The 26,698-nt window shown below is 38.9% G+C and overlaps 1 protein-coding gene across 8 annotated transcripts in view; it reads right to left on the bottom strand.

Moving 5' to 3' along the window:
- Positions 1-26,698, bottom strand: part of TRIM2 (tripartite motif containing 2) — a 208,958-nt gene that overhangs the window by 110,628 nt on the left and 71,632 nt on the right. For 2 of the 8 annotated variants that reach the window (XM_043969491.1, XM_043969488.1), the window contains exon 1: positions 17,840-18,464. The exons of 4 other annotated variants lie outside the window; for them this stretch is intronic. The gene's annotated coding sequence lies outside the window, so the exon portion shown is untranslated. Of the gene's footprint in view, positions 1-17,839; positions 18,465-26,698 lie in introns of those variants that run through there. 2 more of the 8 variants (XM_043969501.1, XM_043969502.1) reach the window with 2 other exon arrangements.

Genomic DNA, 26,698 nt, shown 5'->3' with positions numbered 1-26,698 from the left:
GCAGTTAGGTGGTACAGTGGATAGAGTGTTGGGGCTGAAGTTAAGAAGACTCATCTTTGTGAGTTCAAATCTGGCTTTAGACACTAGCCGTGTAACTCTAGGCAAGTCACCTAACCCTGTTTGCCTCAGTTTCCTAATCTGTAAAATAGGCTGGAGAAGGAAATGACAAAGTGCTCCAGTATCTTTCCCAAGAAAACCTGAAATGGGGTCACAAAGAGTCAGATATAGCTAAAATGACTAAACAGCAACAAATGATTAAGATCAATCCTAAACAAAACAAACTCTAAGGATGTACAAAAATATCTGTAGCTGGTTTTTGAGGTGTTAAAGAATGGGAATCTGAGGAAGTACCCATAGATTAGGGAATGAATGAACAAGTTGTGATATATAAATGTGATGGAATAGTATTTTGCTGAACTCTTATCAATATACCGACCATCCAGGATTCCAGAGGACAAATGATGAAACATACTACCTACCTCCTGATGAAGAGATAAAGGAGAGATAAAGGAGACTGAGACAAATTTTTTTTTACATGGCCAGTGTGGAAATTTGCTTTGATTAGGACCATATGTATTTGTAATGGGCTTTGTTTTTCTTGTGTTCTCAGTTGGGGGAAGGGTGTTTTAGGGTGAGGAAAGTGAGAAGGCAGATCCTGGCTGATTAAAACAATTATCTTTAAAAAAAAAAGTCAAGTTATAAGGTAATCTCCTAAATTGTAAAGACTAAGCAGCTGAATTGTAGAAGGGCTCACTGGCAGGTAGTGGGAGGTAGCAGAGAGCTGGCTTTGGATCCAGTAAGACTTGAGCTCAAGTCTGGCCTCTGAAACAAACAGGTTAAGTGACTCTAGGCAAGTTTCTTATGCTCTCAGTGCCCTAGGCAATTCTCTAAGACTATATAAATTACAGAGAATACACAGACCTGCTTTAAACTCTTTAGTCTAAGGACCCCTTCAGGGCAGCTAGATGGAGCAGTGGATAAAGCACTTGGCCTGGAGTCAGGAAGACTCATCTTTAAAAGTTCAAATCTGATCTCAGACATTTACTAGCTGTGTGATGCTGGGCAAGTCACTTCATCCTGTTTGCAATAGTTTCCTTATCTGTAAATGAACTGGAGAATGAAATGGCAAACTCCTCTAGTATCTTTACCAAGAAAACCCCAAATGGGGTCACCAAGAATTGGACATGACTGAAAAAAAACAACCCTTTACATTCTTTTTTTTGGTAATAATAAACATTTTGATTTATAGTTTTGGGTTCCACCCCTTTACATTCTTAAGAATTATTGAAGATCCTCCAAAGAGCTTTTGATTATATAGGTTATACCTATCAATATTTGTCATATTAGAAGCTAAGACACCTTAGTTCTACAATAAAAATAGTTTTGACCTTGTGGGTCTCCTGAATGGGTTTCAGATACCAACATCAGCCCCTGGATCCCTATCCTTATGCCTTTAAACAGATAGGGAGACTAGTTTTGGCCGGTTTTATCAGAAAACTCCTAGAACCAATTTTTACTACCAAAGGGGCAGTGCTATGTCTAAAACCACCTTTGGAAACTGTGGCTTCAGAAATGGAACCATTTTATAATTGTTACACACATAGGGATTGAAGTCATTTTCCTCCATCTGGCTTTTCCACTGTATAGAAGAAGGCAAAATGCAATTGCCCTTGCCTTAAGTCAAATTTTGCAATAATGTAACAATAATACTTGGGTAAGCAACCAATAGAATATCAGCCCCAGGCACATGCAATAATTCCCATACCCCGCAATGTAACTCAGGAGGTACATTGGAAAGAGCTCTGGATTTGGAATAGAAGGATCTGGGTTAAAATCTGGGGTGTGCTGGAGCCAGCTCATAAGGTCCTCATTGTTAAATTTTTCAGTGTGAACATTTACACTTTGGAAATTGGCAAACACTACCAATAGGGGCTTGTTTTATTGTTCTGTTGATTGTTTAGACTGAAGAAAGTGATGGAAAAAATGTTGATAATACAGAATAAGCTTAAAAGTGTTACCATGCCTACATTTATTTCCTCCAGAGTACAGGAAACCATCATACTCCCAGTTAAAATCACATCTAAGGCACTTGTAGGACTTACTTCAATATGTGACTTTCCCTACAGCTCTTTTCCATCTTTCTCATCAGGCTAAAAGGGAAGAGAGCCTTTCCTCCTCCTCCTTTCTGATTTTATTTTTGAAATTTTTCAGTTTCAAATTTTCTCCTTCTCTCCACCCCCTCTCCTCCCCATAGAGAAGGTAAGAAATTTAATACCCATTATGAAGCCATGCAAGAACATTTTTCTCCCCCTTTTTTTTTTTGCGGGGCAATGGGGGTTAAGTGACTTGCCCAGGGTCACACAGCTAGTAAGTGTCAAGTATCTGAGGCTGGATTTGAACTCAGGTACTCCTGAATCCAGGGCCAGTGCTTTATCCACTGTACCACTTAGCCACCCCCTCTCCCCCTTTCTAAAGTGAATGCCTCCATCTATACTCCTGATCCCATTTCTTCCTACTTCTTCTGGGATCTCACTCCTAATAAATAACCTTAACTCTAATAATTTTAATTTATCACTTTTTCTTTTTTGCAGGGAAATGAGGGTTAAGTGATTTGCCCAGGGTCACACAGCTAATAAGTGTCAAGTGTCTGAGACCAAATTTGAACTCAGGTCCTCCTGAATCCAGGGCCGGTGTTTTATCCACTTCACCACCTGGCTGCCCCCTAATTTATCACTTTCTATTGGCTTTTTCCTTCTGGCTTTAACTTCCACAGAACCTTTCCTCTAAAATTTAAAATAACAACAACAATAGTCATATGGGTCAAGGTAGACTTCTTAACATGCACCATGTATCAGACTATGTCTCATAGGTGCTGTTTCTTCCAGCACCTAGCAGAGTGAACTGTATATAGTTAAGGATTTAACAAATACTTCTTGAACTACATAAATTTCCAACTCCATGCCTTTGCCTCTGTTGCTTCCTCTGCTTCGGTAGTTCTTTCCTACCTCCAATCCATTCAGATCCCATCCATCTTTTTAGTTCTGTCTCAGGTTGGGCCTCCTCCATGAATCTTTCTTAAGAGCATATGAGTCTCTTCCCTTCTCTATGTCATTTGCAGTCTGTATCATATAATTTACCACTTGGGCGCCCTGGGCTTACCCCAAGGTAAGTGAATGGTAGCTGTTCTTTGGATACCTAAAAATCAAATGGAACATCATTACTGGACATCATCACTCTATCTTATGTTGTTTTCTGATTTTCCCATGTGTATTATTCCTGTGCCTTCCCAATTAGTTTGTAGGATGCTTGGTCCTTATCTAAAAATAACTGGTCTCTATATAACTTGATTATAGCTGTCTAATTCTGAAATAATACAATCTTTTAAAAATGGTTATTGATATCTTTTCTTTTTATATCACCTACTTTTCACATCCTCTCCCAGAGAGCTATCCTTTATAATAAAGAAGGAAAAAGAAAACGTTCAGCAAAAAAACCCTACATATTAAAAAAGGTCTGATGTTATGTAAAGCATTTCACACCAATGCCTGCCTCCGTACAGAGATGGAGGTGGTGCTTTGGGGTCAAGCTTGGTCATTATAATTTTTCAGCATTCGATTTAGGGAATCATATAAATTATAAGAATAGGAAAGGACCTCAGAAGTCATCTAACCTCACCTAAAGCAGAAATTTTCTCTACAACATCTGTTTCACAAAAGAACATTCAAGGGGACGGCTAGATAGCACAGTGGATAAAGCACCGGCCCTGGATTCAGGAGGACCTGAGTTCAAATCTGACCTCAGATACTTGACACTTACTAGCTGTGTGACCCTGGGCAAGTCACTTAACCCCCATTGCCCCGTATAAAAAAAAAAAAAAAAGAACATTCATGATTCTAAGTTCATAGGATTTAAAGCTGGGAGGAATCTAGATATAACCTGGTCCAACTAAAGCATTTTTAGATGAGGAAACTGAAGGCTAAAGCAGTTAGCTGATTTGTCTGAAGTCGCCCCATAACTAGCTGATTCAGCACTGGGTCTTCTGACTCCAAATACTGTGTGTGTTCCTTCCATCGTGCCACAAATCAATCAATAAGTATTTGCTGAATGTCTACCAAGGGTATGTGGTTAGCCCAATTGTTTAGAGAACCATATTAATATGGCAATGGGCCTATTCCTTGGCTACAGACTAACTTTGGCCAGCTGCTTTGCAAACAGATGCTTCTAATCACAAGGACAACTAAGCAAAAGATGAGAGCTCTGTCAGTGAAAATCTACTGTGATGAATAAAAAAAAAAAAACTCACAAGACAGACTTGTGGGTCAGTAAGGTTATCTTTGCATGTGAAGGCTGATACTTCATCACTGAAATCTAGTCTATATTGTTATCCTAGGTACTCATTAGGCCTGACTCACAACACCCAACATTATTAGCTCTGTTGCAATGAAATCATGAGGCTATAAATTACATGTTAAGTCAAAGGTCAGGTACAAAGTTTGTTTTTTTGTACTGAAGTATACTAGAAAGTGTATCGTTTTCAAGGCTAGCACCAAGTAAACATAACTCTAACACAGAAATCAAGTGTATTTTTGTGGATTTATAGTCTCAACATATCTCTTTACTACTATATCAAGTTCCTTGAAAGAGAAGCAGGACTTCATTGTCAATTCCACACGAAGAAGAGCATTAGTAGTCTATGGAATGCATATTTTTGGTAGGTCTTAATAGCTCTAAATCTCTGAAATTTTCCTGCAAAAGCTGTCACTTTAATAAAATTTCCTAAAATATAGCATCTTTTATAAGTCTTTATTTTTAAGTGGTTAAATTTCCTTTGTTTTTCTTTAAGGTCTTCAACTTTGGTGTTTAAATTTCTTTTTCTGGAATCCCTTTGTACTGAACAATATTGTAGGGGTGTGGAAGTGTGGCAATCAGTTGATTTAAGTTGTTAAAGAGAAACATAGCAATAACAAAAGCATGTGTTATGATAAAAAAATATTCTTTATGAGAATATATGAAAAAATAGAAACTAAAATATTATATAGAAAAATAAAATAAATATGTAATAAAATAGAAATGTAAAAATAAAATTTTATATAAAAATAGATAATATTAAGCTGCTAGAAATAAAATAAGACAAATTAAAAATAAAAATGAGTAAGCAAAGGAAAAAGAACCCTACCATTGATAGCTACTTTGGTATAAAAGAAGATCTGGGTTCATATTCAGAGGAAGATAGTGAGGTAACAAAAAGCTACCCCTACTCTAGAGTAACATTAAATGGTCCAAAAAAGAAATCTTGGAAGAATTTTAAAAGGAATTCAGAAATAAAAGGGAAATACATTAAAGTATCTAGGCCTAGGATTCTGAGATCTACATGTAGAAAGGGGTTGCTCTTTCCCTTAAGTTACAGTTGCCTTTGCTGTGAAGTGCCAGTATTAATTCTGTCCATCGCTGGAGCCCCATCCAGGACAGCACTGAAAGTCATGGGAGCTGTTTAGGTGTTTAGTGAGGTAGATGGCCACTAAGGAGCACATGGTTCTTGGTGCTCTGTGTACTTGGTTAGTCCTTTGTGTTTCCTTTATTAGATGAATAAAAGTCCTAGGTTTTGAAGTATTGAGAGCCTGAGTACAGAGAAGAGAAGCTGGTGGCCACTGCAGGAGGAATGACACTTGTCTTCTCAATGTTCCTTGATCAAGACACTCCCATCTCTCAGCTTCAGGCATTTTTACTGGCTGTTCCTCATTCCTAGAATGCTCTCCCTAATCACCTCTACCTCCTGTTTCCCTAGCTCCCTTCAAGTTCCAGTTGAAATCCCATCTCCTACAGGAAGTATTTTTCCTCTAGGAATAAATAGGATTAATAGGATTAATTTCCTATTTTTCCTATATATAGCTTGTTTGAACATTGTTATTTACTTGTTTTCTCTCCCATTAGACTGTAAGCTCTTTGAGGTCAGGGACTATCTTTTGCCCAGTGCTTAGCACAATACTGTGCATGTAATTGACACTTAATAAATGTTTATTGATTAAGTACAAAAGCTCCCAAGTTGCATGTGAGTGAGGGTAATAAACTGGATGAGAGTTTGCCTGGGCTCTTTGAGTCAGCAGGGAGCTTTTGACAAGGGTTATATACCAAATTAATTTAGAGGAAACATATAACATGATGAGATAGACAGGTAGAGAAAATCAGAACCAAATAATGACAGAAATGCACAGGAAGGCCAGTTAGCACTTTCATACATGAATGTAACCAACTAGCTTGTTGAGGAAGTGATTTAGAAAAAAATTACTTAGGAAAACAATTTAATTGACTTTCATCTTGCTATAAATCTTGGCAGAAATTAAACCAACAGTATGCACCCTGAAACAAAATATAACCCAAATGGATTAGTGACTTTAATGTAAAAAGTCATATCATTAAAAAAAAAAGTAGAACAGAATGGAAAGTGGTACCTTTTAGATCTATGGTGTGAGGGAGAATTAATAACTAAACTAAGAGACAAAGGAGATTTAAAAAATTATGTGGACAATTTTGATTATATGAAGTAAAAAAATTGGCACAAAGTTTTGAGGGGAAAATCTTGTGAAAATGTTCCTTTTTTTTTTGTGGGTCAATGAGGGTTAAATGACTTGCCCAGGATCATACAAGCTAGTGTCATTTTCTGAGGCCAGGTTTGAACTCAGGTCCTCCTGAATCCAGGGCTGGTGCTTTATCCACTGAGCCACCTAGCTGCTCCCAAAAATGTTCTAATAGTGGTCTGATATCCAAAATATATAAAGAATGGATATAAATATATTAGAAAAAAAGCCATTCTCTAATAGAGAAGAATGTGACCAGTTTTCAAAAGATGAAATGCAAATGATCAATAACTGTATGAAATAATTAGATTAAAAACAAATTAAATAACTATAACTATATAACAAAACATATAACTAAATAACTATAACAATAATTATATAAACTATGATAACAACTATATGAAATAATTAGAGAGAGACAAATTAAAACAACTCAAGTTTCACTTCACACCCATTAAATTGGAAAAGATGATAAAAAAAATAGTCAGTACTGACAGGGCTATGGGAAGATGGACACTAATACATTATTGGTAGAGCTGTGAATTGGTTCAGGCTTTCTAGAATGCAAGAAAGTGAATCCCACTTCTGACATTTCTAATGTATGTAACTATAGGCAAATCTCTTGAGATTTATAAACCTCAGTTGCTTTGTCTGTCAAATGGGGAACATAACACTTGTACTACGTATTTTGTAGGGTTGAACTGTGTGTGGAAAACCCATTTATAAAACTCAGAGCACAGTTTAAAAAAAAAAAAGAAGTTAATTATTATAAGCCTAAAACCAAACATGGCCCAAATGTCTTACATTACATTATGAAGGAAGAGCAGCCCCCAGGCAGATGGGGTTTAGAATCACTTAATTCAACAATCTCCCTCTTATTAGAGAAGCTGTTTTAACTATTCAAATGTTAATTCTCAAAAATTATGCCTAATTCTTGATATTGTGAAAAGATTTTAAGAAGGAATTATGAGATTAATCTTCAATGGACAAATATGTACAACTCTTATTAAATATTAGAATCCAACCAGTTTACCTAATAAAGGGAAAATCCCTTATAATAACCTCTCTGGGAGATCATAATTGTCTTCTCTTAATGGACTTTTGTTAACACATTACTAGGAATCACATACCCAGTATGAAGGAACTAGAGGGAAGGAGAACTGATAACTAGGCCACTGCATAGTGAAGCAGCAAGTGAAAAGCAGGGCTAAAAACCACAGAAGGATCAGAGAGGGTCATTGATTTAGAGCTATGAAGGACTTTACAGATAATTGAGTCCAGTCTTTTCATTTTATAAAACTGAGAAGAGGCAGCATTGTCGACTCATGTTGGGATCATCAATGTACAGGTGGGACTTTTGAGGTTCATCCATTCTGGTCTTCTCATTTTACAGATGAGGAAACAAATGGGGGGGCTGAGAGCTTAAATGACTTTCTCAAAGTTATACTGGTAAATAATCCAAGAGTCCAACCAAATCCTCTGACTCCAAATTCAACACTCTTTCCATACAGCTGCACTGTGTTCCACCTTCATTCCTACCATCTTCTTCCTATAATAGCCCGAATGTTATAATGTATAATATTGTTTCAGTGATGGCTTTACCATTGAGAATGTATTTTGCCTTATGCATATGGTTCATCGTACAGTTATATTGGCTGTAACCAGATTAACCAAAACCTCATCAGGTCACCCCTACTAATAATGCTATGCAATAATGTGGCTAATACATAACGACCAAGCCCCACTATAATGGAGACAAACCACTCTGTAAGGGTTTTAGATCTGTGAAGATACAAATCGTCTCTGACCTCTGATTAGTGGAAGTCAATGAATCATAAAGATGATCATCATGATAACTGACATTTATATAGGGGTTTGCTGGAGCCAGCTTGAACCAGCTCATTTATAGTACAAACATCTACAACTTGGAAATTGGCAAGTAAATGCTACAAATCGGGAGTTTATTTATTATCTTGTTGATTGTCTAAACGTAAGAGAATAATGGGAATTTTTTAATAATGCAGATTACACTTAAACGTATGTCATGTGCATAATACCTTTTTTTTTGAGAGCTGGTTGTTAAACATTTGTCAGCATACCCCTATTTATATAACACTTTACACATATTATTCTCATTGGATGATCATAGCAAACCTGTGAGAAAGGTTTTACAAGCATTATTATTAGTGTTTTACAAATGATGAAACTAAGGCTTAGAGGTTAACTGATTTATAGAGATGAGATCTGAGTCTACATTATGGGGTCATAGCAAGCAGAGTTATCAACTTTTTTTTTTTGGCCATTTTTCAAGTAAAACTCAAAGTCCATGCTGCCAGTCACTCATTGGTTTCTGATTCTTGGGCACTGTGGTGACTTCCAGAAGAAGGGCACACTGCCTTGTGCATAGTCTCAACACAACCCTAGCAGACCCTCCCGACCAACCCTCTCTCTACCTTCCCCATGCATGAAGAGCTGTGTGGGACAGTGGGACAGCTCCTCTCATCCACCACGTGGGAAGCTCTCTCTAGGGCAGGGTAGGGAGGAAGTAATGCAGAGAAAGGAATCAGTATAACCATTATAAAGATTAAAATCTGTCGTCTCAGATCTTTACAAAAACCCATTTAAAGTTCTTATAGTTTGAATTTTGGTCACTCAAGAATGTGTCTCACATATATAACCATTCTTAGACAATTGCCTATCCCTCCCATATAAGGTTATTTCCTCTGCCATCATGTTTTCATGGCTGTAATTAGCTACATTAGATGGAGGTATGCTTAGTCTTTAGTTTTATTTAGTTGATTCGAATGTTTGATCTTAGAATGGGTAAGAGTAGTGAAAGGGTAATTGCTTCTTGGTAAAGGAAGGAAAGAGCTGTCAGGGCAGAAGAAATAAATATAGAAGACAGCTGTAGCCTGGAACAGGAGCAGAGAGAACACTAGCTTTGTGAGGGTTATTTGTTGTGGCCAGATGAATAAACCATTAGTTCTCCGGTCCATCCGATAGTGCATAGAAATAGTTTTGTTAAGGGAAACTATTGTGTATAATACTATCTACCACAATATCACTTTAGTCATGAAATATTCCATCCCTATTTGCTAAGCTTGGATTGGATTGGTTACTTTAATTGCAAACACCTAAAGTGGGGGAAAAATTGTCCATTTCATAGATCATAAGAACTAGAGCTGGGGGAAGGGCTGGGGACAAGCACTTCTAGAGTGCCTACTATGTGCCATGCATCGTATTAAGCACTTTGCAAATATGATCTCATTTAATCCTCACAACAACTCTCTAAGGTAGATGCTGTTTATTGTCTGCATTTTACAGTGGAGGAAACTAAGGTTAAGTGATTTGCCCAGGGTCACACAGCTGGTAAGTGTCTGAGGCTGGATTTGAATTCACATTTTCCTAATTCCTAGGGCAGCTAGGTGGCACAGTGGATAGAGTGTTAGGCCTAGAGTGAGGAAGACTCATCTTCATGAGTTCAAATTTGGCTTCAGACACTTACTAGCTGTGTGACCTGGGCAAGTCACTTAACCCTTTTTGCCTCAGTTTCCTCATCTGCAAAATAAGCTGGAGAAGGAAATGACAAACCACTCCAGAATCTTTGCCAAGAAAACCTTGAATGGAGTTACAAAGCACCAGACATGAATAAAAATGACTGAACAACAACTTCCTAACTCCAGGCCCAGTGTTCAACCATATAGCTGCCTAAGGAAGAGACTTTAGATAGCATTCAGTCCAATCATTTTATAGATGAGGAAACTGAACCTTGGAATGGCAGATGCTGAAAATGCTACGGAGTCAAGAAGCAAAGGAGGAAAGGAAGCTGCCATCTGGGTCTGTTTAATCAATCAGCCAATGAGTCAACATGCATTTTCTGCCCTTGGGAAGTTTACATTCTCATGGAGGGAGCAACATGCACTTATTTAAAGGCATCAGGAAGTAATCCTGGCGCTGGAGTTAGCCAAAGAATGGAGAGAGACCAGTCTGGGGGTGGAAAAGGAAGGAGTAGGAATGGAGCAGGCAGTATTTAGGCTTTGATTTGAGAAGTGTGACAGAGGTTTGATTGAGGGAGCTTGTAAAGAAGAAGAGTGTGCCCATGAGCCCTTGGACACTTTGACAGAGTGCACAAGAGGAGATCAAGGGAGCTTGGAAAGAATGGGAAATGGATTTGGTGAGTGTGTAAGGGGGAAAGTGAGAGATGGAGACAGGGAGAGAGAGAGACAAAAAGAGAAACAGAGACAGAGAGGGAGAGAGAGAGAGAGAGAGAGAGAGAGAGAGAGAGAGAGAGAGAGAGAGAGAGAGAGAGAGAGAGAGAAACAGAGACAGACAGAGAGACACAGAGAGAGACAGAGAGAAAGAAAGTATTGGGGTGGTGGTCCTGGGCTCCTAGGATCAGAAAAATCTCATTCTTGGGTAATTTTTCATCTTTGGTTCACTGTTTATAGCTTAATCCTAATTTTTCAATATGCAGTCCTGAATTAAATCCAATCTGGTCAGCAACAAGGGACGATTCTGCCTCTGTTTTATACAAACAGGTGTTTTTGTGGCTGAACAGGCTCTGTTTTTAGCCCCTAAAGGAAAGTAAGGTCCACTGACTATTCCTTCCATCATTTACCCTGGATCATTGCCCCCAAATAAGCGACCCTATGTTTTACCTGAGGCCTTCCAGATCACCTTGTTTCACTCAGATTCACTGTTAGAGTCCATAGCAGATAGGGAAGGGTCTCTATCAAGTCAGTTAGCTTTTAAGTGCTTACTATATACAAGGTACTGTTTTAGGTGCTGACAAAGACAAAAGTGAAGAGCCAGCCCTCAAGAAGCTTGCATTCTAATAAAAAAAAACAACAGAACATGCTTAAGTGCATACATAATATATAAACAACATGCAGCCAAGGCAGTTTGGACAGGGAGGGTGCTAACATCTGGGGGGGGGGGAATGAGGAAGGTAGCTCTTAAGTTGAGTTCCAGCAGCCCCATAAACTGAAGAGACCCTTCCTCCTATTTAGAAGGTGCCTAATAAAGGCACAATGGGTAAAGGCTTCCCCAGATTGAAGGAAATGCCACTTTGCTTAGGAGAGGTGATAGGGAGAACATTCATTTCCAAAGAAGGGCCATCTCTGGGTTACCTGGTGAAGTATCAGCAGCTGGGTTTGCATCACATCATTGTTCTAGATTTGATTATCTCCACTAAAAGCAGAAAGGCAGTGAAGAGGGAGATAGAAACTACTATTCCTAAAAGGAGTTTGATATACAAAATGAAGATGAGTGTACTATCTAATATCTGAACTACAGTTAGAATTTACCCACATCCCTGGAGTTGTTACCAATCTTCAATAAAACCATGGTCCATTTACATTTTCTTTTCTTAGTTGATTTCTTGGTTTCAGTATCAAAAATGTATGCTAGACTAATATATATATAAATATGTGTATATATATATATATATGTGTGTGTGTGTGTGTGTGTGTGTGTGTGTGTGTGTGTCTGTGTAACATGTGGCTAGGATTCTCTACAATAGGAGGTCCCCTAACTCCTATATAAGCATTCAAGATTACAAATGCATATCAGGCATAGAACAGCCTCTAATTTATTTCACCCCCACTGAAAATGCAAATGACACAAAAGCCTCATAGAAGCCCATGAACAGATACGAAAAAAGTATATAAAGTACTAAAATAGCTTGTTGGCCCTATTCCTCTGATTCTGAAACTTTTAAACTGGAGAGCTCCTGAACTTGGGGTTACCCATGAGACAACTCCCAAAGTCTGTGTTGCTCAGGAAATCTCCCTTCTCTTGCTAAGAAACTAAGTTGTGAGCTGAATACTGCCTAGGAAAGTCAAAATTCCCTTCTCCACACAAAAGGCATGGGTTCAGGAACAGTATTGTTATAGTTCCTTCTCAGGCAAGCCCATGGTGCTGGTCATGTGCTTGTGACAGAAATCACAATAAATTTCCTAGCTGACATTTATATAGTGCTTTAAGGTTTAAAAATAATAGTCTGCGTACATTATCTCATTTGATCTTCACAGTAAACCCATGAGTTGGCTACTGCAGGCATGACTATTCCCCTTTTATAGAAGAAGAAGCATGAGATGACTTCCTATAATTCCACAACTAATCAGTGACTGAAAAGGGATTAAAACTCAGGGCTCTCTTGACTGCAAGGACCACACTCCAGCCCATACTCCCTATAAGATTCTGTAAAATACTCAGAAGTATCTGTTTTGTTGGGCAGATGAAGAGACAATGGCTATGATCAAGCGCCGACCTGCAAAACATTTTGCAGATTTTGAAAATATAAAACACATTATTATTATTAGGAGCAGTTATTACTTAAATAGCAATAAAAAGGCAAATGAATGTAATATTTCCAAATTAATCTGAACAAAGGTCTTATGCCAGTTGGCACAAAAGATCTGCAGGGGCCAAAAGACTTTGATTTGAAAAGAAAATGCCAAATAAAGACAAATGATATCATACTAGATCAAAGGAAATCGTCTTCAAGTATTATAAAAAAGGGGGGGGGAATGCTACCTAGATAGAGTTTTTTAAAACAACAATCACTTCCTAGACCTTCACCTCCCTTCAGGCATTTCCTGTGATGTGGCTCTTGGTCCCCAAATCTGTCTGCTTGAGCTGCGTCATTTTGGTGCAGCAAGGAAGCCATCTTGTCTTCCCCGGCTCAATTTAAGCACTCCCAAATAAATACCCTATGTTTCTTAACATACAGGCACCGTGGTGATTGTCTGTGTGTGTGACTCAAGGACAAATTCTAATCTTCAAGGCCAGACATTTTACATAAACAAGTTCCATCTAGACTAAAAAGAGTATGTTAGAGAAAAACAGAAATGCATTCAAAGTCCTAGGGAGAGGATATATCTTTTAGAGGTTTGAAACTCAAAGGCAGGATGTGCAGAGACAATAGTCATTTTTACCACTTGAGACCTGGATATCTGAAAGACAGAATATGGGGAAATGAAAACTAATGTTCTCCATTGGAATTTTAAGTGAGCTTTCAGAAAAGATGGAGGGCCTGAGTCTGCAAGTTCTCATCCTCAGGAGGGAATTTACTATTGCTTTGAATTCACCTTTTCTCCCCCTTAATTTCCCCTGTGCCTCCTTGTCTCCTAAGGAGGTACTTGGCAGTGCTATCAATCTTGTCTCAGGCCAATAAATAAGCCTTGCTACTTTCCTCATGAAACATGAGTTATCATGAAATTTCCAAGTTAAACACAATTTGCAGGTGCCTTCCAGGGACTTTTTCAGGCATGTCATTTTGTAAATGATGAATGAATGAAAAGACATTTATTAAGTAATTTACTATGTTCCAGGTATTGTGCTAAATACTGGGATACAAAGACAAAATGTAAGACAGTCCCTGACCTCAAGAAGCTTATATTCTTTCTTTATTTCTTTTATTTTTTTTTGGTGAGGCAATCGGGGTTAAGTGACTTGCCCAGGGTCACACAGACAGTCAAGTGTCTGAGTCCGAATTTGAACTCAGGTCCTCCTGAATCCAGGGCTGGTACTCTATATACTGTGCCACCTAGCTGCCCCAAGAAGCTTATATTCTAATGGGAAAGGAATCATATATAGGAAAGTGGTAGCCAAAGAGGGATGTTTGGGGAAGTCACAGGGATGTCACAGGAAGTAGGGTCACAACACAATTGATTGACATATCCTTTCTAGGATGGAAGTGTTAATTTATGAATGCTCCCAGAGAAAGAGTTGGAAAGGAGAGAGGCATGGAAGGAATAACTCAGAAAGAGCCTAGCATTTGTGGAGATATGAAATATATCTGAGAGACTTAGGGAGACTTGTATGAATGGATGCAGAGTAAAGTGAGCAGAACCTAGAGAACACTTTATACAAGCACATTGTAAAGACAAACAACTTTGAAAACAATTCTAATCAGTTTAATAACCAACCACAATTCCAAAAGACCAAGGATGAAGCGTGCTACCTATTTCCTAACAGAGGTGATAGACTCAGGATAAAGAATGGCACATTTTCACATGACCAATTTAAGAATTTGTTTCATTTGAATATACATATCTCTACAAGTTTTTCCTTTTTCTTTTCTTCAACAAGAGGGGAGAGAAAATGAATGCCTCTTAATTAAAAATAAGTAAATATGGGGCAGTTAGGTGGCACAGTAGATAAAGCACGGATCCTAGATTCAGGAGGACCTGAGTTCAAATCCAACCTCAGAAACTTGACACTCACTAGCTGTGTGACCCAGGACAAGTCACTTAACCCTCATTGCCCCACAAACAAACAAACAAACAAATAACTGGATGAATGAATGAATGCTTTAGAAAAAGACATTGTCTTTATTCTCTAGGAATACTGTTTCATGTTCTAATCTAAGGCAATATTAATTAGCACAGAATTCAGACTCTACATGAAACAAATTTGCTTTACATTTTTCTATACAAAAGCATTTATATTTTGTGTAAACCAAGTGGTTGGGAAGGTAAGAAAAGAGGGAATACCGATTCCCTGTTGTTTCAATAAGACTGTAGGCTTGGATTTTCTGGGAGGCCTAGACTATGGTTACCTCCAGAGTTGGGTTAGCACCCCAAAAGAGTCCAGACCAATTCTCTTTAGGCCACAAATACTATTCAGAATTGATAAAGGAGTGAGTCATTGTGGCTTTCTCCTCCTATCATAGAAAAGTGAATATTACCTCAAAAGAATTAGACAAATGCCATGTAATCTAGTTTAGTCTATATTAATACTAACTAAAAGCATAGATAGTAATGATGACATACCTAGTATACAGTAGATGTTTAATTAATAGATGCTTGCTGATGAAAGTTTTCGAGTCCCTTACTTTCTCATAATCTCATTTCCTTCTCACAATAATATTATGAGAACTGCTATTATTATGCTAATCTTACCTATAAGGAAACTGGCACAGAGAGGTTATATAACTTACCCATGGACGCAAAACTACTTAAGTGTCAGAGGAAAGAGTTGAGCCAAGGTCTTTCCTAATTCCAAGTCTAGCACTCTTACTATCATAACACACTATCTTTTGATCATAGGAACAGACTGAGGCAAAAACAATTAGTGTCCTCAATGGGATTGTCTAGATCCATTGGGATTTCCTTGATTGATTAGCCTTTCATTCATTTTGAGTTTGGATTTTGAGTTTATATGATGGAAAAAAATGGCCCACTTGCCTTTTGTGGTCAACCAGAAAAGCAAGTGAGCATAGCATGACAATGGTGGGAGCCAGAAGGGCAGATGAGTTAGGATGAAGGCTCCATATTTCCTTCCCATTGTGGCAAGGAAATATCTGTTGGCAGGATTCCCCAGAGAAATAGTCAGGAAGTGAAAAGAACATCAGAGCATATTGATTAAAAAAAGAACACTTTCACATCAGAGGGAACAGCCTTTTGGATTCCATAACCTATGTACCTTCTCAGTGAGATATTAGAAAAAAGAGAGTTTGTCAAAGTTGGGAGAAACAGAAGACAATTCAGGGGAAAAAATACACCAAAAAAATCCTCGCAATAAATAATTAGCCTTGTTCATTCTCGCCCATCTAAAGTCCCACAGTCCTCTTCATAATGAAAATTTAGCGTTTGTGCATATAAACCAGATTCACTTGTGGGGAAGGAGTCTTTAAGCTAGCTTTTGTATGTTCTTTATCAATTATTCACCCAACACATGTCCTATGATTTGAGAAGATGACCCCCAGAGATGCAAAGACTTTGGAATCATTCCAACCCTTTCTTTCTTTGGGCTAGGGTCTGGGTAAGTGGAACCCAAAGTAAATCTGAATGAGACAGGAGTCTTGATGGTTCTAGTAGATTTGGAACAAAGCAGAAGATTTGTTCTCCCTCTCTGAAGTAAATAATGGGAAACAAAGTGTTTCAAAGAACCAGGGTATTCAAGCCAGACTGTTTATAAGCACTTATTATAATATAGTTACTTAAAGGGGGGGGTCTTCAGCCCATTATCTCTCTATTCTTTAAAAATTAGACACACAGTAACAACTTCTAATGGGGGGGGGGAGGATATGATGCTTAGACAGATGTGGTAAAGAGTGGGAGGGAAAACATGACTGTATATGCACTCTACCACAGGGATCTCTGAAGATGCAGGCTTTCTTCTATTTTTTTTTTTAATTTGGAAAAATCAGAAAGTATAAATTAGCTTCTATTTCCTTGTCTGACAGTGGGGATTCTTTGTCAGGAGAGTGGAAAGGGGAAGGTCGATTGCCTTGGGGAAGGATAGGATGGCTACAGGTAGAACTAATTTGGAGGTTAGAGAATGCTCCAGAGGCTGGTAGGCCTCACTCTTAAAGGAGTCAGTCTCCTTTCCCAATCTCTTCCCTTCCCTCCACTCAGCCCCCTCCCCAGCCAGAGGCTTTTCATTATTCTGCAAACAGCAAGCATTTCTAGACTTCCGTGTTTATCTATAAGTGTTTCTGTGGGGTCCTGGGTTTTGTTTTAAGCTCACAAACACTTCAAGGTCAACATCTTCCCAATATTAACCAAGAGAGCTGCAGGATGGGGGAGGGGGAGTATGAATTGGAAAGGAGGGAGGCAAATGATGAAAATTAAATTCTGTTTCTGATAATGGATGAACTATTAAAGTTTTTTTGCTTTGTTTTTAAAAAAAGGAGGGAAATTATTCTCAAAGTTGTAAAATCTGCCCCTACTTAAGACTCCAGGGTAATTTTTTCCATGCAGTAATTGACATTTCCAAGCTTCCCTTCATGCTTTTCATGTACACAGATCACATATTATTATTTTTTAAAAACACAGGGTGCACATGCTTCTCCTCCATTGCCATCCCTCTTGGCTCAGCTTCAAAGCCGCTTAATTTTGAGTCTTAGCACTTCCAACAGTCTCGCTTCTGACATGCACACTAGAGCTGAACTGGGCTGGGCCGTCAGAAAGCTTTCTCTTGTCTTTTTGCCAGCATGACTCTGGCTCCTAACCACTGCAGTGACAGGTTCGGAAATGGATTACTTTACGGACTTCTTAAACACGCTAACATCCACCCAGGAGTGAACAAAAAAAGGTACCCAGAATAGACAGAAATTGGCAGCCCCCATTGCATTGCCTGACATGAGCATAATAAGTTAAGACACACACACACACACACACACACACACACACACACACACACACACAGAGTCACATTCCATAGCAGTCTGGATGCATCTCAACCTTCTGCGGAAGTATTTCTCAGAGCTCAATAGCACAAGCAGGCTAATGAATTATTGTGAAATGGTAACTTACTGCACTTAGGGGGGAAAAACCAAACCACATACACACAAGTCCCCAGGAGAAAGCTGTTGCTATCTTCTTTTTCTGCTATCCCGCCTGCTACGGAAGGGTTGTATGCTGTTCTTTCAAAAAATCAGTCAGACAGTCATGAGACATTCCTTTTCTCTTCTCCTTTCATTCTTTTCTCTCTCTCTTTTGGGTGGCAGCTGCAATCTCTCCTTCTGTTGGTATCTCAAGGTGAAGCTGCTCTATCCCCTCCCATTTCAGAGTCAGAGGGATGGACTGAAGGAGGGAGGAAGGTCGGTCCTTGGACGGCTATCAGTTACGCAGTAAAAATAGACAAGAGGAGGGAAAAACCCCCTTCTGGCTGGATTCCGAATTGTCTTAACTCAATGTTCTCAGTCCAAAAGGCTCTCTAGTTGGTAATTTCCATTCTGTGTGAAGTTCCAGCACATTAAGACATCTGTTTTTCATAAGCTGAGAGGCAACGGCAAATCTAGGATTATATTTTGTCAAACTGCATCAGCCTTCCCCAAGCACGAGTACGACAGCTAATCCCAGGCACAAAGAGCTAGGAGATAAACAGCCAAGTTTGTGCCGATCCCAAAGAGATCTCCTGAGTGCCTATGACTAAGTGTTCCTATAGCCAACCTCCAGGAAGGACCAATCACATCACAATCCAGCTTATTAAGAGGTGTTTGGCTCAATTTTCATTCCTTCCCCAGAAAACAAGTCTTTGGCTCCACCCCCTAACCCCCACCCCCAAAAACACCACCCACTATGAACACACATGAGAACTCTACCCCTCCAGGGAAAAGAACCTGAGATGAATGAAGCTAAAACAGAGCTGTGGAGAACTGTCCTCTAGGCTCAAGGATAGGAGAGCTGATCATTAAGGCAGCAAGAGAAGCACACTGATTATGACAGAGGCAAAGATCACTTCATTCTCTGAACTGACTCATCCAGTAGTGGAAACAATCTGCAGTCTTTCCTGGCCCCTGCCACCCCACCCCACCCCACGCAGCCACATCTCTGGGGCAACACCACATGGCTAGACTTTCTGGTTGGTTTCCCTGCCTCAAGGCTGTCTCCATTAGAAACCATCCTCCCCATAGCCGACAAAATAAATTTCCCAAAAGATAGATCTGACCATGTTACTCCTCTACTCAATAAATTTCAGTGGCTCCCTACTATCTCCATGATCAGATGTCAAGTGCTCTGCTTGGCATTTAAACCTCTTCCTGTCATCGCGCCACGCCTATCTTTCAAGTCTTCCAACACTTTGCTCTTCCCTTTGGATGTACTTTAGGATCCAGCTCCAATGGCATCCTTGCTGTTCGTTGACTGCAACAGTCTATCTCCTAACTCTCTGCTTTTTCACTGGCTGTCTCCATGCCTGGAATGTTTTTCTTCACCTTCATCTCCTGAGCTTTCCTGACTTCCTTCAAAACTCAGCTCAAACCTTACCTTCTCCAGGAGGCTTTTCCCTACCTCTTGCTCCCCTCGCCCCACTTCTAGTGTCTTTCCTCTGAGGTTACCTTCCATCCACTCTGCATTTATTTATGCATTTATTTATTTATTTATTTTTGTGGGGGCAATGAGGGTTAAGTGACTTGCCCAGGGTCACACAGCTAGTGTCAAATGTCTGAGGCCAGATTTGAACTCAGGTCCTCCTGAATCCAGGGCTGGTGCTTTATCCACTGTGCCACCCAGGGGGCACCCTTCCATCCACTCTGTATGAATCTTATATTTACATTAGAATGTTCACTCCTTGAGATCAGCTTTTTTGGCCTTTCTTTGTATCCCCCAGAGCCTGGAACCAAGATGGCTTTTTTTTTTTTGCAGGGCAATTGCGGTTAAGTGACTTGCCTAGGGTCACACAGTTATTAAGTGTTAAGTGTATTAGGCCTATTTTGAACTCAGGTCCTCCTGAATCCAGGGTCAGTGCTCTATCCACTGCGCCACCTAGCTGCCCCCAAAGATGGCTCTTAATAAATATTTATTGGTCTGACTGACTTAGAGCTGAATTGTACATGAAAAGGCTTGAGGGTGATATAGCTGGGAAAGTAGTTTATCCACCCATCCAGCCAACTGGCCAACCAACCATCTATCCAACCATCCTTCCTTCCATCCATCCAACTTCTGCTAAATAAAAAGCAAATAGATTATTCCCTTCCCCCCCTCCCCCCATGTCTGGAATGTTCTTGCCCCTGTGGTAAAAAAATATGAAAGGTTTTTAACAGTCAGTTAGGATAACTGAAAGACATCAGTTTTTGAAGGACCACCCTTTTGGGGAGGAGACGAACAGTCCGCCTGCTGCACACGTCAGACTGCCTGCGGCGCACTAGACTTCCGGGGTGGAGAGAACAGAAGTGGGGCTTTTCCTGCTTGGCTGGTCTCCTGACGGCGCGGCACAGACGGTCTCTCTCCAAAGGTGGCTTTTCGGTTTGGTGAGTTTTTATAAGGAATATAGACTAAGCTTAGACTTAAGACGATTTGTATTGTGTTTCTACTTTCCTATCCTTCTAATCAACATCACCTTGTGACTACCATAACAATAAAAGGTCTATCTAGAAAACCAAAAGCTTCTTCCATTTACTAGTCTGGGAGATAAATTAAGGGAAAGGTTAAGTAGGGGAGATTTATGATCTAATATCCAATTTTAAATCTCACACCCCTTACCTATGCCTCTTAGAATCACAAGATCATAGTTTTATAGCTGGAAAGGAACTTAGAAGCCATTGATTCCATCTTCCTTATTTTACAAATGAAATAACTGAGATAAAGAGGTTAACTGATTTTCCCAGAGACACACAGCCAGTAAGTGCTTGAGGTAGGATTTGAATTCAGTACTTCCTGACTCCCTGTTAGTACTCTGTCAGGCTCAGCTCAGGAGCCACTCTTAGGGGAAGCCTTTCCTGATTCCTCCAATGGTTCCTGTTCTGCACACTTCTCCTTAAATGACTGTGTACATATTCATGTATGTACACATTGTATCCCCCCTCCCCCAGTAGACCATTAACTCCCTGAAGGTAGGACCTGTTTTTTCATTCTGTCAAAGTTTTGCACAGTGCCTGACATACAGTAGTCATTTAATATATGCTTGTTGGTTTAGACTGGGTATAATCAGAAGAGTAAGACAGAGATCTTGCCCTCTAAGATCTTATATTTAGATGTGGAGATAAACCATGTACATGGATAACAGTCCATGGAGAATCCCACAATTATAATAGTAGCTGTCATTTATATAGTACTTTAGCTTTTCAAATCATTTACATACTTTATCTCACTGGTTCTTTTGCAGTGAGGTGGTGAAGCATGCTGGGCCTGGAGTTCTTGAGTTAAAGTTTGGTTTCAAACACTTGCTAGTGGGGTCAGCTAGATGGCGCAGTGGATAGAGCACCAGCCCTGGAGTCAGGAGGACCTGAGTTCAAATCCGGCCTCAGACACTTAACACTTACTAGCTGTGTGACCCTGGGCAAGTCACTTAACCCCAATTGCCTCACTAAAAAACAAAACAAAACAAAACAAACACTTGCTAGCCTTGTGATGATAAGTCACTTAACCCTAATTGCCTCATTTTCCTCATTTGTAAAGTGAGTTGGAGAAAGAAATGAAAACCACTTCAATATCTTTGCCAAGAAAATGCCCAATGAGGTCATGAAGAGTCTGACGTGACTGAAGAATGATTCAACTACTCTTCTGTTTTTGTTTTCATTCAGTCTTCACAATGGTCCTCAGGTACAATAAAAATTACTACCTTCACTTTTACAGAGAAGGAAACTGAGGCTCAGAGAAATTAAATTACTTGCCTGGGGGCAGGCAAGATTTGAACCTACATCTACTGACTTCATGTTCATAGCTCTTTGACTCACCACATTTTTCTCCTATATGTGTGAAATACATAATTAGGGTTTACAGAAGATAGTTCACTTCTAGCTGTGATGATGAAGGGAAGCTTCATGTAGGAAATTATATTTAAACTGGATTTTGAATAGGATTTTAGTAGGGGAAGATGCACAGGAGGAGGGCATTCAAGAGATAAGGAAAAGTACAAAGGTAAGAAAATGTGAACCAAGGCTTCTGGAAAGGAGAGACTGTCTTAGATTTTAAATTTGTATCCCCAGCATTTAGCACAGTGCCTGGCACAGTAAGTGCTTAATAAGTGCATTTTCTTTCATTCATTCATTCATTCATTCATTCATTCATTCATTCATTCATTCTCTTCACTTCAGGCTGACTCCACTACCTTCCTCATAACTGCTTCAAGATTTTTCACCCTCCTCATGTACCCAGGTACTGCAGTATCAGAATCTGCCTTGAACTCTTTCACTTTCAAGGAAGCCAAAAGATCTTGTGATTTCATCACTTTGGGCACTCCATCAACACAAATAGAAATCTTCCTGCACCTTGAAAGTTTTGTGAACTACAATGTCCAAAATTCTCAATATCTGGTGCCCAATCATTTGGTGATGAGCTTCTTCAGTTTTGGTTAAGTTGATTCTCATATGATCACTCATTACCAGGCTCATACTCAAAGGTACCCAGTTTTTAAGGGCCTACTCAAGCTGGTTTTACACTGACATAACCTTTGAGACCCCAGGATCTTCTTTACTCCATGATCAGATACCAGAGAAAGATTTTAGTGGAGGGACCTCAACTCCTATTTGGCTGTAAAGACTGAAGCCATAAACATGAATTCCTTTATCTTCTCTCCTCTCTATCACCAACATTTGCCCATTTTCATTCATATTCACTGCCTTTCTTCTCCTTTCAGAGGAAGAAGTGTCCTTTCTAAGATATCTTGCTTTATTATTTATCTGCTTCCTCCAGGCTCCTTGAATCTTCTATCTGCCTCTCCTCACTGATTTCATCCCTTCTACCTACAATTCAATTCAACTTTTTAAGCACTTATGAGATGTCACTTATAGCAGGTGATAGATTAGATCATGTTATCAACAAAAACTTGCATGCATTCAAAATCACAAAGGTTAAATTGCAAGAGACGTATGATGGGAAAAGGAGGTAGATCCATCTTGTACCCTTTTCCACTCTGCTAGGCAGTAGAGAGACAGATATGAAAAAGATAGAGTTCCTCCCTCAAGGAAGTTACAGTCAACCAGGGCAAGTACACAGATAAGTATAATACAAGGTAGGGTGTGATGTATACAGAAGAGCAATCTAGCAAAATGCTTTAATTAGGATTCCCTAGTTAGTACTTCCCTCTCCTTAAATAAATAAATAAGCAAGCACACAAACATCACCATCTTCTCTTACTCTTGTGCTTCCTCTCCATCCCTTCCCTTTCTCCTATAACCACTGAAGTTATCAAAGAAAACCTAAAGAGAGCCAGTTCCTTTGACCCATATACTTCAGCCAAGTCTATTGCAATCTGGTTCCTTCACTGTAACTGCTCTCTGGAAGGTCACCAATAGTCACCTATTGATGAAACAAGATGATTGTTTCTAATTTTCGCCCTCCTTGGTGACCGCAGCATTCCACACTGTTGACCACCCTCTTCTTAAAATACTTCCTCTTTTGGTTTTTGGTGATGTTGTATCCTCTGGATTCTCATCCAACCTCTATGTGTGTTCCTTCTTTTATCACCCTCGTGCCTCTTCCTTCAGTTCCACAAGTTTAGATCATCTCCAGGGTTCTTTCCTTAGCCATGAAAAGTTTCTATCTTCCCTCTCTCCCCTATGTAAGCCATTTCCATAGCTTCAACAGTCACCTTTCTGCATATGACATATTTCATAGACTTCAAGCTGGACAAAATTATAGAGGACATACCTTCCAACCCCCCTCATTTATTGGATTAGGAAACTAGACAGACTGAGGCTTGTCCAAGGTCACATAGCAATAGTCCATATGAGTAGACTTTAAATCTCTCCATTGGCAGCCTCTTTTCTAATCTTGGGGCTCTGGTTTTTAATGTTTGCTGGACATGGAGTTGTCTTGGCTTTATCTCAAGCTTAACAGACATAAAACTGAATTGATCATTTCCCAAATCAGCTCTTCTTCCTGGCTTCCCTATTTCATCATTTCCATAGCTTTAAATCTCAAGCCCATCTTGGACTCCTGCCTTTCCTTTGTTCCCTGAATACAATTAGTCACTAAGTTTCATCAATTCAATCTCTTGATACTTTCACCTTTCTCATTGCCATTCTAGTTTAAGACCTTATTACTCCTTTAAAAAGTTTTCTTGTTGCCTTTCGTTTTTACACTCAAATCATTTTCTATTATGCCCTGCCCCATTCACTCATTCAAACTTCCCTAGTAATAAAGAAACATATTTAATAATGAAAGAAAGAAAAGAAAAAAAAGACCATATAATGATAGGTAGCATTTATATAGACCTTTAAGGTTTGCAAAGTGCTTTGTAAAACTATCTCATTTTATCCTCACAATAACCCTGAGATGTAAATGCTACTATTATCCCCCTTCTTTTTTTTTTTTACAGATGAGAAAACCAAGGCTAACATAGGTAATAAAAAATATCGTATTATCACTGACAAACGGTTAAGTGATTTTGCCCAGTCACACAGCCAATAAATAAATTTCAGAGGCTAAATTCAAACTCCAGTCTTCCTGACTCCATAGCTAATGCTCTATCTGTTGTGTTACCTAGCTGCTTCTGTTAACATATGCCATATTCCACATGTGCAAACCCTCATCTCTCTTCTGAAGGGAGTTTTCCATTAGTCTTACAAGACTAAGATTGGTCATCATAGTTAATCAGTGTCTGCTTCAGTTTCTTCAAGTCTTCTCATATTTCTCCAATTCTTTCATTGTTTCTTATGGCATAATAGTTACATTCATATACCAGTTTCCTCAGCTATTTCCTCCGTTGGTGTGCACCCACTTTGTTTCCAATTATTTCTGTTACTATAAAAAAAGTGCTATTATAAATATGTTTGTATATATGGGATTTTTCTTTTTGTCTTTGACCTTTGGGGCATATGCCCAGTAAAGGCATTACTGTTTCAAAGAGAATGAAGAACTTCATGACCTTTCTGAAACATTCCAAAATATTTTCCTAAAAAGTTGGACCAATATATAACATAGCTCTTTAGTGTTCCCAGTGTCTCATAGCTCCCCGAACTCTTACTATATCCATTCTTTAATCATCATGGTTACTCTGGAGAGAGTGAAGTAAAACCTCAGAGTTGTTTTGATTTGCATTTCTCTAATTAATAATCTAGGGCAATCTCTCAAATGGTTTTTGATATTTGGTAACCCTTTTGAAAACTGTATCCTTTGATTATTTATTTATTGGGGAAATGGCTCTGGATCATATATTTGTGTCAATTATTTTATGTCTCTTGAATAGCAGATATCTTAGGAGATATTTTGATACAAAAATATTTCCAACTTGAATTTCTCTTCTTATCCTACCTGTTTTGATTTTTTAGTATGTGCTAAAACTATACAATCAAAAATTTCTCTCCTCTACCCCTTCTTTGGTTATGGATATATACCTCTACCCATAAGGTCCTAATTATGTCTTGCTTAAACTGGTTCATACCGTCCTAACTGGTATCCCCATCTCTAATTTCCCTATTGCCATCCACCCCTTTCTCCCTTCCTCCCTTCTAATCCATTGTAAGCATTGTTGGCAGATTAATCTTCTTAAAGGCAGGTCTGATTATGTCACTTCTCTCCACCCCCTTGATTAAAAACTTTTGAATGGATTTTCTTTTCATAGGGAAAAGGTCAAACTCCTTCAGGAGCATTGAGAGTCCTCAACAATCTGGTTCCAACCAATCTTTCCAGTCTTATCTCATAGTATGCTGTACTCCAGCCAAAATGGGCTCCTTACTTTCCCCTAAACAATCCAAAGTGTTCCTGCCTCTAAGACTTATCTGTCATAACTATTCAATCCCTTCCTGCCACCTCTCTGCTGAGCAAAATCCTCCCCATCTTTTAAGATTCAGCCAAAATACCAAGTTCTCTATGAAGTAGTAACAAATTGAGCTGATCAAATGTAATCTCCCATTCCTCTGAATTCTTTTTGTATATTTATTGTGCCTCTCATGGTACATATCACCTTCTTGTTAGTATTATAGTTATCTGTGTATATGTCTCAGCTCCCCCTTCTAAAATGTATACTCCCAGAGGTCAGGGAATGGGTCTTTTTCTTTGTAACTTTCACAGTATCAAGCATGCTATGTATAGTTTGCCAATAGTGCAGCTTAATAAATATTTGTTGAATGGCTGAATAAATAAATGGAAGGAGAGAATGGTAGTGCCATTTACTGAAATCCATCACATTATTTCTCATTTCTTCACATTTATCTGCACTGTTCCCTGACCCACTATTAGGAAAACCCTTGTAACTAATATACACAATCAAGCAAAACAAATCCCCACATTGACTTTAACATTTATTTCTTATAAAAACAAATGTTGAAAACTATCTTTACATGCAACTGAAAAAAATAAAATAGTATTAAGATTGAAATTTTTTTTAAAAAAGAAACATTTATTAAGCATCTTCTATATACAAGCACTGGCCCAGGATTCAGGAGACCTGAGTTCAAATCCAGCCTCAGACACTTGACACTTACTAGCTGTGTGACCCTGGGCAAGTCACTTAACCCCAATTGCCTCACCAAAAAAAAAATACATACATACATATATATATATATGGGCTTACCTTCAGTGGGAAATGACCTTTCCCTCATCTGATTTCAAAGGATTTATATTATTATATACAAGCCATATTCTAGAAAGGCAGCAAGGTATTATGGACCGAACACTGAACTTGGAACTAGCAACCCATGAGTTGGAATACCTTGTCTGACATTTACTAGCCATGGAATAGTGAACAAGTCACTCACCTTTCTCAACCTGTCTTCTTGCTTGTGAAAT

This window comes from Dromiciops gliroides, chromosome 6 (genome assembly GCF_019393635.1).
Source record: "Dromiciops gliroides isolate mDroGli1 chromosome 6, mDroGli1.pri, whole genome shotgun sequence".
In the NCBI taxonomy this organism is placed as follows: Eukaryota; Metazoa; Chordata; class Mammalia; order Microbiotheria; family Microbiotheriidae; genus Dromiciops; species Dromiciops gliroides.
The sequence above is the reverse complement of the archived record's forward strand: the minus strand, read 5'-3'. Positions and strand labels throughout refer to the sequence as shown.